At 38.7% G+C, this 12,032-nt stretch overlaps 1 non-coding gene across 1 annotated transcript; it reads left to right on the top strand.

Moving 5' to 3' along the window:
- Positions 1-3,154: 3,154 nt before the first annotated feature.
- Positions 3,155-3,275, top strand: LOC130578403 (U5 spliceosomal RNA). The gene has a single exon (XR_008965883.1). It is a non-coding gene; the product is annotated as a U5 spliceosomal RNA (small nuclear RNA).
- The last annotated feature ends 8,757 nt before the right edge of the window (positions 3,276-12,032 follow it).

Here is a 12,032-nt window from a genome sequence, read left to right as displayed (position 1 = left end):
ACTAGTCTTTAAACATATTCTTGTAAGTATGTGGAAGCTATGCTCTACAGCTGCCTACGTTCATATATATTCAGCAGTACTGGGGTAATTACACCATCTGTATTCCAGAGAATTATGGGAGTCTACAGCAAAGTTTCCTGTGTTCTCCTCACATATCTCTTCAGCCGAACATGAGTCAGACCTGCACTGGTTATTAGAATATTATTAGCATAAGTTGTTTTAGTAAAGTAGTAAATAATTCATAAGGAAATCTGCAAAAGCAAACATCTTTGCCGCTTCCCCCATTTTCATTGGTTTTACAGAATTGTTCACTTTCTTCAAATATTTGGTTTAAAAATGTGGTAACAGTACATTGTTTTCCACTCCAGATGGCCTGTACATTTTTTTTTCTTTTCCCAGTAAAACATCTGAAACTTGGTGCTGCAGTGAAAGCAAGGAAAACCTATAGCCAACTAAGGTCCTTAATCTGTTCTTAAAAGACAGCAGGGCATATGAGATGATAGCTTGGATCTCAGCTTGCAAGTACCAGAGGCCAGGTGCAAGGTGTTTGAAGAGCTAATTTCCTCTGAAGATTCATTATATGCCTGCACGCTGGTTTAAATAGAAACAGCACAGTGACACCTCTGCTGCAGTCACAAAGCAATGAAAGTCAGGAGCAAATCCCCATTGTAGTGGGCAGTGTAGAAAATAAATGGAGTCTGTTCACCAGAGCAGTTACAGTTTTACCCTCCTWCTTTTAGTTTAAGTTCTGTTGGTACTTAATATTCCAGGCAGGCACGCAGCTATGGAATAAACACTGTAATGACAATATAGAAGAGGTTTGGACCCTCTAATGTATCATAGCCCTTTTTATAGAGCTTCAAAAGGTTATAGTATTTCCAAAGAGTAGGGATGCCTCCAGACCACTGAGTCTGACAACCTAACATATGCCCACATCCCTCAAGCCCCACACAGCGTGTCATCCTTCTGGGAAGAAAGAGGCCAGCGGCACAAGCAAATCTTAACCAGCTCAGTGTGAGCAGATGGTGTTAATTCCAAAGTCAACTCGTGCACTTAAATTTGGTTTCTTTCAGGAGGGACAAACACACAAGATGGCAGCCTGAGTTTGAGCTGTTGTTTCCTAGAGCTGGTTTGTCCAAATGGGGATGAACCTTTCAGCTGTTGTTTGAAATGTCATGTTCAGCTCACCAAGGTTAAAGCCTTCCATAACTGAATTCAGGTCCAAGCTAGAAGATTAATTTGTTCTACCAATGAAACATCCTCTTTCAGACAGACTTTTATGTACCAAATCCTCACAGACAACAGAAACACCAAGGATTTGGGGGGAGAAGGAAAAATAAAGTCAGCATTTAAAAAGATTTATGTTATATTTCACCTGAGAGTAAACTTTCAAATATTATTAAAGAAAAGATAGCTAATTGAAAAACATTAATTAACCAAAGTGAATACTTCTGTAATTTGAGGAGTTTAAAAGTAACCAGGGACTCCCCTTGTCAAGGGACGGCCCATCTCACTTTTAGCAGGTGAGAAGGTAAACCCAACTGAGGCCAGGTSTCCAAGCTCCCAATGTAATGAACAGAGGAAAGAAGTGTCTCCAGAGGAATCCACTTCACCTGAGTCATGACTTTGGACYCCCTCCTCTTGATAAAGTTTATATCTCCTTCTGTTGGCTCTGAAAGGGAAACAAAATATTGTCTTGTTTAAGAAGTTAGCTTTTACGTGGCTAAAAAGAAGTCGTTTTATGATCAGTAAAAAAAAAAAAAAATGTATCCTAATCGATAAACTAGGATTTTTAAAATACGATTTATTTTCTGGTATATTCTCAAGTGAAGCCTCACGTGTSTCTGATCTAAACTTCATGACATGAAATCTTTACAGCTTCTCTTCTGTTGTAAGTTTGTACAGCACACTGCAAAGCACCAAGAACACTGCTATCAGACAAATAAAAAGAATAATAAAACTCAGTCATGCTTGTATATATAGAAGGCCAATCAATGTAAACACAGGGTCTCTCTAAACAGAAGAAAAGCGGAAGCCAGATGGCATGAAATCATTGATAGCTGTTTCATAAACTTTTCCTGCAATCAAATCTAATTGAAATAACACTAGATTGTAGGCTTGAGCAGGTGGGCAGCACACACAGCTGTTTCTGCTAGATGATTTCCAAAGAATACATACATAAAACATTTCACAGGGGCTGACATACGGCAAAAAAGGGTTACCCCAGATGGAATGCTCTCTTTCAGGCTTTATTTCACTAACAGATTTCTGAAGCCTGGCTCTTTAAAAATATGGGCAGAAGTGTTTTTCTGGAATAGTTGAACCAATTTCAACCATATACAATGCTGTTGGGAGCTATGGCCTGGTGATGAAGTGTTTTCAATGCCAGTTTGTATTTGAAGGCAAAGGAGAGCAGAAGTGTCCAGTTTATTGCTTTGCAGTGAGATAGTGAATGTAACTAAATCACCCCTGACAGATATTTCTGTTTCATAGAAATTTGCCAAGAAAATATTTGATCACTTTCCTCAATAGTTTATTCCAATTTTCTCTACGYTTGTAGCTAGATCTTTTCCTAATCTCTCATCCACTTTTAAACACAYGAATGGCCATATGTGGTCAAGAAGAGGAAACAGTCAATGTCTTTTTCTGCTTTAATCTTTTATATATTGACGTATTTCCAATGTCCTCGCTCCTCTTTCTGTCCTTTCCTGTAGACAAATAACCCATGACAGAGCWCCTGAAAACTCACAAATGAGCCTGGAAGAGCCAGGTCTTTCCACATCGGTCCAGCACTTGAAGTAGACCTGACATTGTGGACTGAATTTTACTGTGAACTTTTGTTTGCATTGGAAACTGAGACTCAAACCAAAATACCRAGAAAGGAAGAAAAATGGAAATGAGCACCTTCTGTGGATCAAATGAGAGCCTAAAACAAGTGGACTGTGTACGTGCACTACCTAGTGCATTCTGGCTAGATGATATAGTGAAGCTTCTACTCCTCATTATCTTTATATAAATGYAATATGAAAAATATTACATGGCTTTATCTATTGTTATTTATACCAGAATCCATGTATTCAACACTTTGGTTTAAAGGATTCAAATCTGCTGCAGTATCACTACAAGTAATCCAGAAGTGATGGCATAAGTAAGTGAACTCTGGTTTCTCTTCAGGTTCTATAAATCTCTTGCCTTTTACTAAAGATTTCCATGAAGAGGAACAGTTTATTTTTAGCAGCCTTCCACTATTTAAACGRGGCCTCCAGAAAAGCTAGCAAAGTGTTCTTCAGGAAACATAGTGAGAAGATGATTGGTAATGGTTTTTAATGAAGGATAGTAGATTTAGATCAGATATCAAGAATAAATTCTTTATTGTAAGGTTAGTAAGATGCTGGTACCAATTGTCCAGAGAAGCTGTGGATGCTCCACTCCTGGAAGCAGTCAAGGACAGGCTGAATGGGGCTCTGAGCAAACTGGTCCAGTGAAAGGTGTCCCTGGCCATGGCAGGGGGTTTGGAACTAAATCATGTTTAAGGTCCTGTCCAACCCGAAACATTCACGAGTCCAAAATAGAATTACATGCAAACTATGCTTTTTAATAATGACGATCTATTGGACTGCAGGAGTCTTTCTAAATACATCTTTGAAAAAGTTAGTGCTGAAGTTAATGGCAGTCAGCCTTCCTTCCTCATCCCCAGTATATTAGAAATATAACATATATTATTGTATATTAGTTAGTCCAGCAACACAGCATCTTGCTCCTTCTCATGCAGTTGSAGCTACAACCTTCAGTTTCTTCAGAAAAGAGGTATAGTTCTCAAGGGAAAACCCACACTCCTCAGGGAGAGGGATCGAGCAGGAAGAAATCATCGGTAGCTCCAAGTAGTGGAGCCACTGTTTGCAAAAGACAGTGAGAATCAAGCCCTGGGGTGATATGACTCTGCAAGAAATAAATGAGTGTGAAGCAAATGCTTTCAAAAGAACCCATCTCAGCTCTGCAGCAGAGAAAACTGCAACACACAGAAAAAATCAGTGACAAAAGATCCAGAAGAGGCAGTTGATTTGCTGCAGGGGAGAAAACCAAGTGTTTGCAAAGATGCAGAACAGTAAATCATCAAAGTGTTCTGAAAATGTTTCAAATGTAATGTTCATCCCTACATTTGTATGGAAGGCACAGCAAAGAGGAAAAGATGCAGCCCTTGCCTTTAAGGCCATTTGGACTCGAGCAGGTGTAGGATGTCAGGTAAGAATAACAGCAAAACAACAACGAGGGAAAAAGGAAGGACTGCAGGATGAGTGGGAGAACAAGGATTACATACTAGTTTGTATAATTACTTTGGATTACTGAGGAAAATYATCAGCTTGTTTATTGACTTGCTCCCTATCTCTTTACTTGCCTTAAACTGAATTAGTTATTTCAGGCTGCTGAAGGGGTTATTTTGAGTGCAGTCTCATGAAGGTTGATTATGGGAGGGGGTTTGTAGGAGGCAAAGGAGTGAAGACAAAAGGAGAGATGAAGATAAGGAACAATAGATGCAGAAACAGAGGGGACCTGGTGCAGATCCTAGCACTGCTTTCAATAATAGYTGCTGCTCATATAGAGCTTTTCAAGCATAGATTTTGAAGTGTTTTAAACTGAAGTCTGAATCATCTTATTCATATTATATCAGGACAAATTATGTGCTCAAGGTCACTCAGCGGAAAAAAAAATGCACTGTAGCCAGRCAGAGGATTCACAGCCCCTGAATGCTAGAGCCATGCTGCCCACAAGCMACACTGCCCCTTCTTCAGCTTGGACTCTCTCCTGCAATGCAGAGCTGATGTATTAGAAATTAATTTATCAGCTGCTTCCTCTCTCAATTACATGCTGAAGTWCCATGTCAGCCCGTTTGTAGGGAGAACTGTCCTTGGTGGGAACATGTACACAGTGCAGGGATTTACTGGGTGATCAAAGAGGGTTTAAGCTCTCTACTCCTCCTCACGATGAGCACCCAATGTAAAATGGTCCCCAGATGTGTAGCACAGTCCCAGCGAGACCAGAACCATGTCAATGCAAATGTGTGCTCAGGACCACACACAGGTCCCTCTCAAGGCCAGACACAGACTGTTCAAATAATGCTTTGCAATGYCACTAAGAGGACAGGTGATGTCTGAAGGCCAGACATTTACCATGCTTGGATGTGAGAGAGGTCAGAAAATGCCACGCTCATGGATCCTCTGAAAAGTGCTTGCTCAGTGCTATGGATATGCCAGCATGTTGATACACGTATGACCTTTTTTAGTCATTTGAAATGCGTAAATTCTGCTGACTCCCAAACCACACAGAAATTCTTTTCACCTAGAACTGTTCACAGAATCACAGAATGATAGAATGGCTCAAGYTGGAAGGGACCTGTAAGTGTTGTTTGAATTATTCCAAGTTTCAATGTTCTAATCACGTGTTAGTTTACACAAGGAGCAGATGTGGTGGTGCATTCCCCCCCTCCCTCAGGCCACGCTGTGATCTCAGAGATGCTCATTAGGCCTCAGCCCTGACCAACACCTGGGCYGAGYTCCTCTYGAGCTTATCAGAAACACTGTCTGCTTCCACCAACTTATGCTAACAAGCTCCTGTTTTTAATGAACAACCTGGGAAACTTGTGTTTCTTGCCTGAATAACAACCCAAGTGGAGTAACATTTTATTTATCGGACTTTCAAAGAAAGTTAACAACTCAAATTGYRGCCAGAATGAAAAATTATCGTGACTAAAGCCAACTCTCTTGTGACCCTACAAAGAGCAGTCCTAAGTGAGACCTTTGGGGCTTTCCAGGACCACAGCAGGTGACCAGCAATCTGTCTCTGAGCAGGACACCTCAGAGCCAGCAAAATCTCAAGTTTGCTATGCTTGGAGAATCACTGCCAAACAAGGATGGTGGACCCTGGGCTGATACCCCTGACTCTTTGAGGCTCGACCCTATGGCCATTTAGAAGATGCAAAGGTATCTGACATGAGTTCTTCACTGAATTCAAATGGAATTATTCACAGGTGTTCCTTGTACATATTCCTTAGCTCTGTGTGCGTGAAAGTGTGAATATGTCCTAGCAAATTGAATGTTGCTCTCCAGAATTATTAATTACTWKARATTTGTAAGTTAGGCCTGTAAGTGAGTTACTGTTGTGCTATAGTAAATTCTACATGAGTCTTTTGTTAAATTGCATAAATTTAACTATCAGTTAAGTGCTGTTAAGTTGAAGAGCTTTTAAACCTTTAGGCTTAAACTKTTGGTCAAGTCTGGGGCTCACTTTAGCCTTGTGATTCAGCAGGAGGGTCTTCCTTATTCCTTTTTATCCTTACACTTTCCCATCCTTACCCATTTTTCCCCCATGCCCCCAGCCTCTCTSTAGGTAATTTTTGGGTTGATTTTGGTTTCAGATTCATTGATTTTATATTTAGCTTACTTTTTCTCTGTGTGCTTTAACCATCTAGWGAGTAGTRGAGTGAACCCTGCCARTGAACTTTGGTGTGCTTTCACTTTTTTATTAAACCTGCTTTTGCTAATGACTCTTAGATGCCCTTAAAACACWAAGTTTAATTGCACAGAGTACACAGTAGCACTCTTTTCTTTTTTTAAATACAATTATTACAGATCTGGTTCAAGAAACCTTTTCAAATGACAAAAAAAATCTTTGATGACAACATTTAATTGTCATCCCAAGCAGATGTTACCTATTTAATCAACCATTTGATATTGTTGGTCTTTTATTTTCCCTTCCTTCCAACTAGTACATTTATATTATATTTTGAAATGTAACATTTTCAAAGATTAAATTATGTCTTTATGTGACTGGACCATGCATGTTTATGGTAACAATATTACCATAACTCATTGCCGTACTACAATGGAATTTCTGCTTGCCTGGTTCACTGCAAACCCCACTCAACAGCTGTGCTGCAGATGYAGTCACACATTCATGTGCAATTGCTTTGTCTCAGCACTGTCTGGATTTCCATATCTTAGAAAACATTCCCATTTGTTTTTTAGAATGAAWTCTTGCCTGTATCACATCTACCACCTCAAAATTGGCCCAGCATTATTCACAAGACTAGATCTACAGCTAGTAGAAGCTCCAATATGCTGGTTACTCAAGGTACACTGCTTATAAATAAAACAAAATTAATGGTGTAAATATCACAGTAACATTTTTAGTGCTTATGTATTTTTTACTGATAGTGCTAGTCGTATCATGGAGCAGTTTAGAGGGGATATTTTTATACATGTGAAAYTACAATGGCCTGAAAGATTTTGGATTACATTTGCTTTGACCTTCTGAAATAGTGGTAGGAATTTTCTCTGCTTGGTTAATTATCACTGGAAATTGTTTGAGCAACTGTAGATCATCTTCATCATGTTTCACTGCTAATCAGAAAGCATCTGCAGCACCATACAGCAGACACGAAATGCACAAACTGTACTACATCTATTTAATGGAGAAACAATTATTTTTCTCTTTGTGCTTATCGAAAGGTAACTCTAGTGTTGGCTAATGAATTCCACCCCAGCTGTGCGTGATCTTATAATTACATGGTTCAGGCTCCACATTTGTTAATCTAATGGTTTCTTCAGCTCAGTTTTACAATGATTCAGATCCTAACTCACTGAAGTATTTGCCCAAAATGAGGTTTACTCAGTGGCCAGTGGRATCAACTTCACTAGTTTAAATGGATGGCTAAATACATATGGGTTCTTCACATGCTTACTTTTGTCAGGCTCTGGCACTAGTTTGATGAATAAAGATCATACTCTCGAACCAGTWGCTGCATTTTGAATTAACATATTGATTTCTGCTAGAAATTATTATTTAATATATAGTTATAYAGTGTCAGTAGCATAAGATTGTATTTCAACACATTCATTATATAACCTAAAAGTTAAGAAATCCAATGAATAAACTCCCTAGAGCTAGTAGTCAGTAAAATATCCCTCATATACATATTTCCAATCAATACCATTTTTTCCCTGAAATCTGTGGATGATCATATTCTTCTAGTGTCTTGTTTTAATGTTTTGTTTCCAGCATAAAGATCTCTCTCTGCAAGAAAACACAGRAATAATGTGTATCCATGCATCAGCCATTTAGCTGTTAGCAAACAGAGATAATGGCCATTGGGAATGTAAAAGCTAGACTACTTGGCTGCTCTGACAAATGAAATCCAGGAGTAATGAGTCACACTAGATGYGATCCTTTAAAAAGAAACATTGGCAAACTCTCAGATTTTAAAATAACTTTGCTGAGATCAAGTGGAGCTGTCTTCAGCCATGATGAAAAAGCTAAAAATGAGTATCTGACTGTGCAGATAATTCCAGCAGCCTGGCAGCATTCATTTGCAAGCAGCCCAGCCTGATAAGATGCTCGCKCTGATGCTGATGTGAACTGGACGGTGCGGATACGCATTGCATAATCACTGCATACATGGCACGTTCATTCACACACTGCTGTCTCTGGTTATCAGCCTGCAGGGATGATAATGTTCATGCCTGTGAGCCAGCCTCTGCTCTGGGGGATTGTGTTTTACTCTGCATTGATAGGCAGACTGCAGAGCGCTCGCTTTCCTGAGCAAGGAAGGCAGGGTACATTGTCCCCAGCAATTTCAGCAAATTTTGTCAAAGGGAAGAGTGCAAGTGTGTCACCCACCAGTAATGGCTGAAGGTGGATCCTCTTCAGAATTGTAAAATACACAAGTCTTGAGCTGCATTTGCAATATTGATATTAACTCAAAAATTMCCTTTGTGCTTTGGCTTCTTATGGTAACGTGCATTTTGCATGCCTTAGACAGAAGTAAAAGGCGAGATTTTCATTGAGCTTTGCTTGTTTGTTCCGCTGGAATGTGAACTAACTCTGCAATTTTTGAAAACAAACTTTTGTCTGGTACTTCTTGCTGAAGAAAAAGCTTTTTATCACTTCTCTGTAACTCATGATGGCCRACATCCAGTTTGTGATTCAGGTACACCTACAAAAAATATTAGAATAATATAGTATCTCTCATCTGTCTGAAAAAATAGTGCATGCAGAAGTGTAATGCCTGCTTAACTTTCTGGTTCAGAAAGAAAACCTCAAACAAAGTTCAGGACTACAGGAAAAAAAGTCTACCTGTCAGCATTTATCTTTTAGGCTTTGAGGAATCACACATTAATCAGTAGAAGCAAGGCAGTGAGCAGAAACAAACAAGGTGAAAAATTCCAGACACACTCCAGTTTTGTCAAAGTGGATTTCTTACAGAGATCTCTTCAGGCAGAGACTTCTTGTGACTTCTAATTAAATGATCCTTGCTAGATGAAATCAAAGCTTGCACTTCACTGCTCTGCTTTGGCAGTGTGCAATGCAAACTACAGACACTGCTGACAGAAATAATTTTATTAGGCAGCAGAGAATTTTTTTAAATGCTTAAATTAGAATCACAGCTATTCATACTTTTTCAGCATTATACGATTTTGTGTCTGTGAGTATCACAAAAAAGAAATTGTAGGTCTACAGTAATGTTGGGCAGTGTTCTGCAGAATATTGGTATTTTACAGGTAYGTCAGAATACAGAAATAGATTTGGGGAATACAGAAACGATTTATACATTTTATATATGCTTTGCATGTGTAAAATGCAAAGCAGAAATGTCACTGATCACGGATATAACTATTATATTCAGAAGGAGGCAAAAATTCAGTTTGACTGTCAGGCAAGTTTGCAATACTTCCATTTTATCTAGGCTACTTGTGCTTTCCCAGCAGAAAATTCACATTAAATAACATTAAGCAGAGAAAAAGAGACTCTGCACTAGCAGAGACTCTGTAAAGGTTTTATCACTGGGAGATTGGGTTGCCTGAGTTATTCATCACTTGGTGTATGGCAGATATTACAAAGARCAGTAAAAGAAGGCGTAAGCAGCATTCTTAAAATGTCCTTGCATTGTTTCTTTGTATCTATTTTTCTAGATTCCTCTTTAATATGAGACCAAATGAACTGATTATAAAGGAAGAAAAGCTTCATAGCCAATGCATTTACCTCAGGATGCTTTCTGCAAGGGTTCTGATTCAACCCTGCTCAAATCAATAGGAGCCTCTCCTTTGATTGCATAAATTTTTATATTTTCAGTTTTCATCCTAATTTATTGAGAATGTTTTTCAAATGAAGTAGTTTAGGACTATTAAACAACTAGAAAGAATTCTCTGCATGCTTTTTCAAAGCCAGGAATGACCACTGACATAAAGAGAGAGATAACAGCATGATCCCCAGCTGTCAGAGTGAACATTTTAATTGCAGATTGGGAATGAATGAATCGTGTATCCCTGTACTTGTGTTGCTGCCTGTTGTCCTCAGGTGAGAAGGGAGAGAGRATAGTTCCATAATGAGAATTCTCTTCTCTGTAGGGTCCTTACCAGACACAGATACCTTTTGGTTTGGTAACTGTTTGAACTTGTTGTTGTGAGAGAAATGCCCATGGAAACTGATTGCAGAATAGAAGTGAAATGACCAAAAGGGAAAATTTATCAAAATTACATGCAGTTTTTCACATGGCTTTATAATTTATCAGGGAAAAAAAATGGATAACAGAATCCTGTGATATGTCAGGCATATGTCTAGTGAGATAGTTCTTTTGTTTTGGTTGACAGTTTGTCAGAAATAATGATTAATCACTGTGTCTTAAGCAGAGAAAAACTAAAAGGCAAGTGGAGGACTCTCTCAGCCAAAGGAACACACACATTGTCAAAAATGAAGACAAATTTGGAATTATATGAACTAAAACCAGAAAATAACTGAAGCAGACATCCAGTCATTTCTCCACTCTGAGACTGGATAAGTTATTCTTATGCCATTTCTGATAGACATTTGTCTAAACATCTTTTAGGGATTTCTCAAGTGGGATTTCCAGTGCTCTCCAGACGCTCTGATCCAGAACTACATTTTTCTTCTTCCTGTAGAAATTTTCCTTATATTCAACTTGTATTTGCCTTGTCGTAATTTAGGATAATTTGCTCTTATTCAGCAGGCAAAGGGAAGAGTTMATTTCCCTCCTCATCTAAGCTTTCTATTATTTATGCTTCTGGTCTTTGGACCAAAAATATCCAACACCTTAATTTTTCCACAAATGTCCACTCTGAATCTTCATCCTTTTCAGTGCTGTCCTTTGATCTCTCTCCAGCTAATCTACATCTTTCTTGTTCTCCATCAACCAAGCTGGCTACAGAACATACACTGAAGACATAACCTCACTCAGAAATCTTATAACACAAAAGACACTTCATGTAAACACACATGTATCTGTCTCTCTTTTGCAGACAAAGGTATTTTTATTGGGGACTCATTTTAAACCTGAGTTCCAYGCTGCAGATTTGCTGCATTATGTGTGGTTTACCATTTGTGCAAAAAAAGCAGACCTTTGCATTTTTTTATCTTCTTGAATTACATTCTATTTTGCAGGCTATTTGTCCAATTTATCAACACTGTTGTWGTTCTAATCCTGTTTTGTCAAACATATATTGCCCAGCTGGTGTTCTCTGTGAACTTAATAACTGTGTTCTCCATCCTGTCTTGAAAATCACAAATGGAAGCACTGCAYACCCTTCAGGATAATTCTTGTAAACACCCACTCAAACCACCCCTCTAATTTGATCAGGAATTAGGGACACCTACTCTTTTAATACACATCTCCCCAATGAGTAATGCACTCACCTCACCATTTTTCAATCTAGTCTGTGTTTCCCAAGCTCGTACATGAGAGTCCAGAAATGTACAGAAATTAAGACATACAGCATCTACCAATTTTCTTCTGGTCCAGAAGGCCTCTTATCATAGCATCATGCAATCATTCCTTTAATTATCAAAGATCATGTTTCATAGCAGAAAATYTATGTGGCTAAAATTAAGTTCTCACATTACCTGTAGAATGGCAATCCAGAAGAACGAGGTAGCACCTCAAGGTTCTCTGTTACCTAAGTCYACTATGCACTCCACTGTAAACATACTTTTGGGATATTTACAGGCACTGGGTCATATTCTTT

The sequence above is a fragment of the Malurus melanocephalus genome, unplaced genomic scaffold, assembly GCF_030028575.1.
Source record: "Malurus melanocephalus ecotype Western Australia unplaced genomic scaffold, MMel_1.1 scaffold_225, whole genome shotgun sequence".
NCBI lineage: Eukaryota > Metazoa > Chordata > Aves > Passeriformes > Maluridae > Malurus > Malurus melanocephalus.
This window is presented reverse-complemented; position numbering and strand designations above follow the sequence as displayed.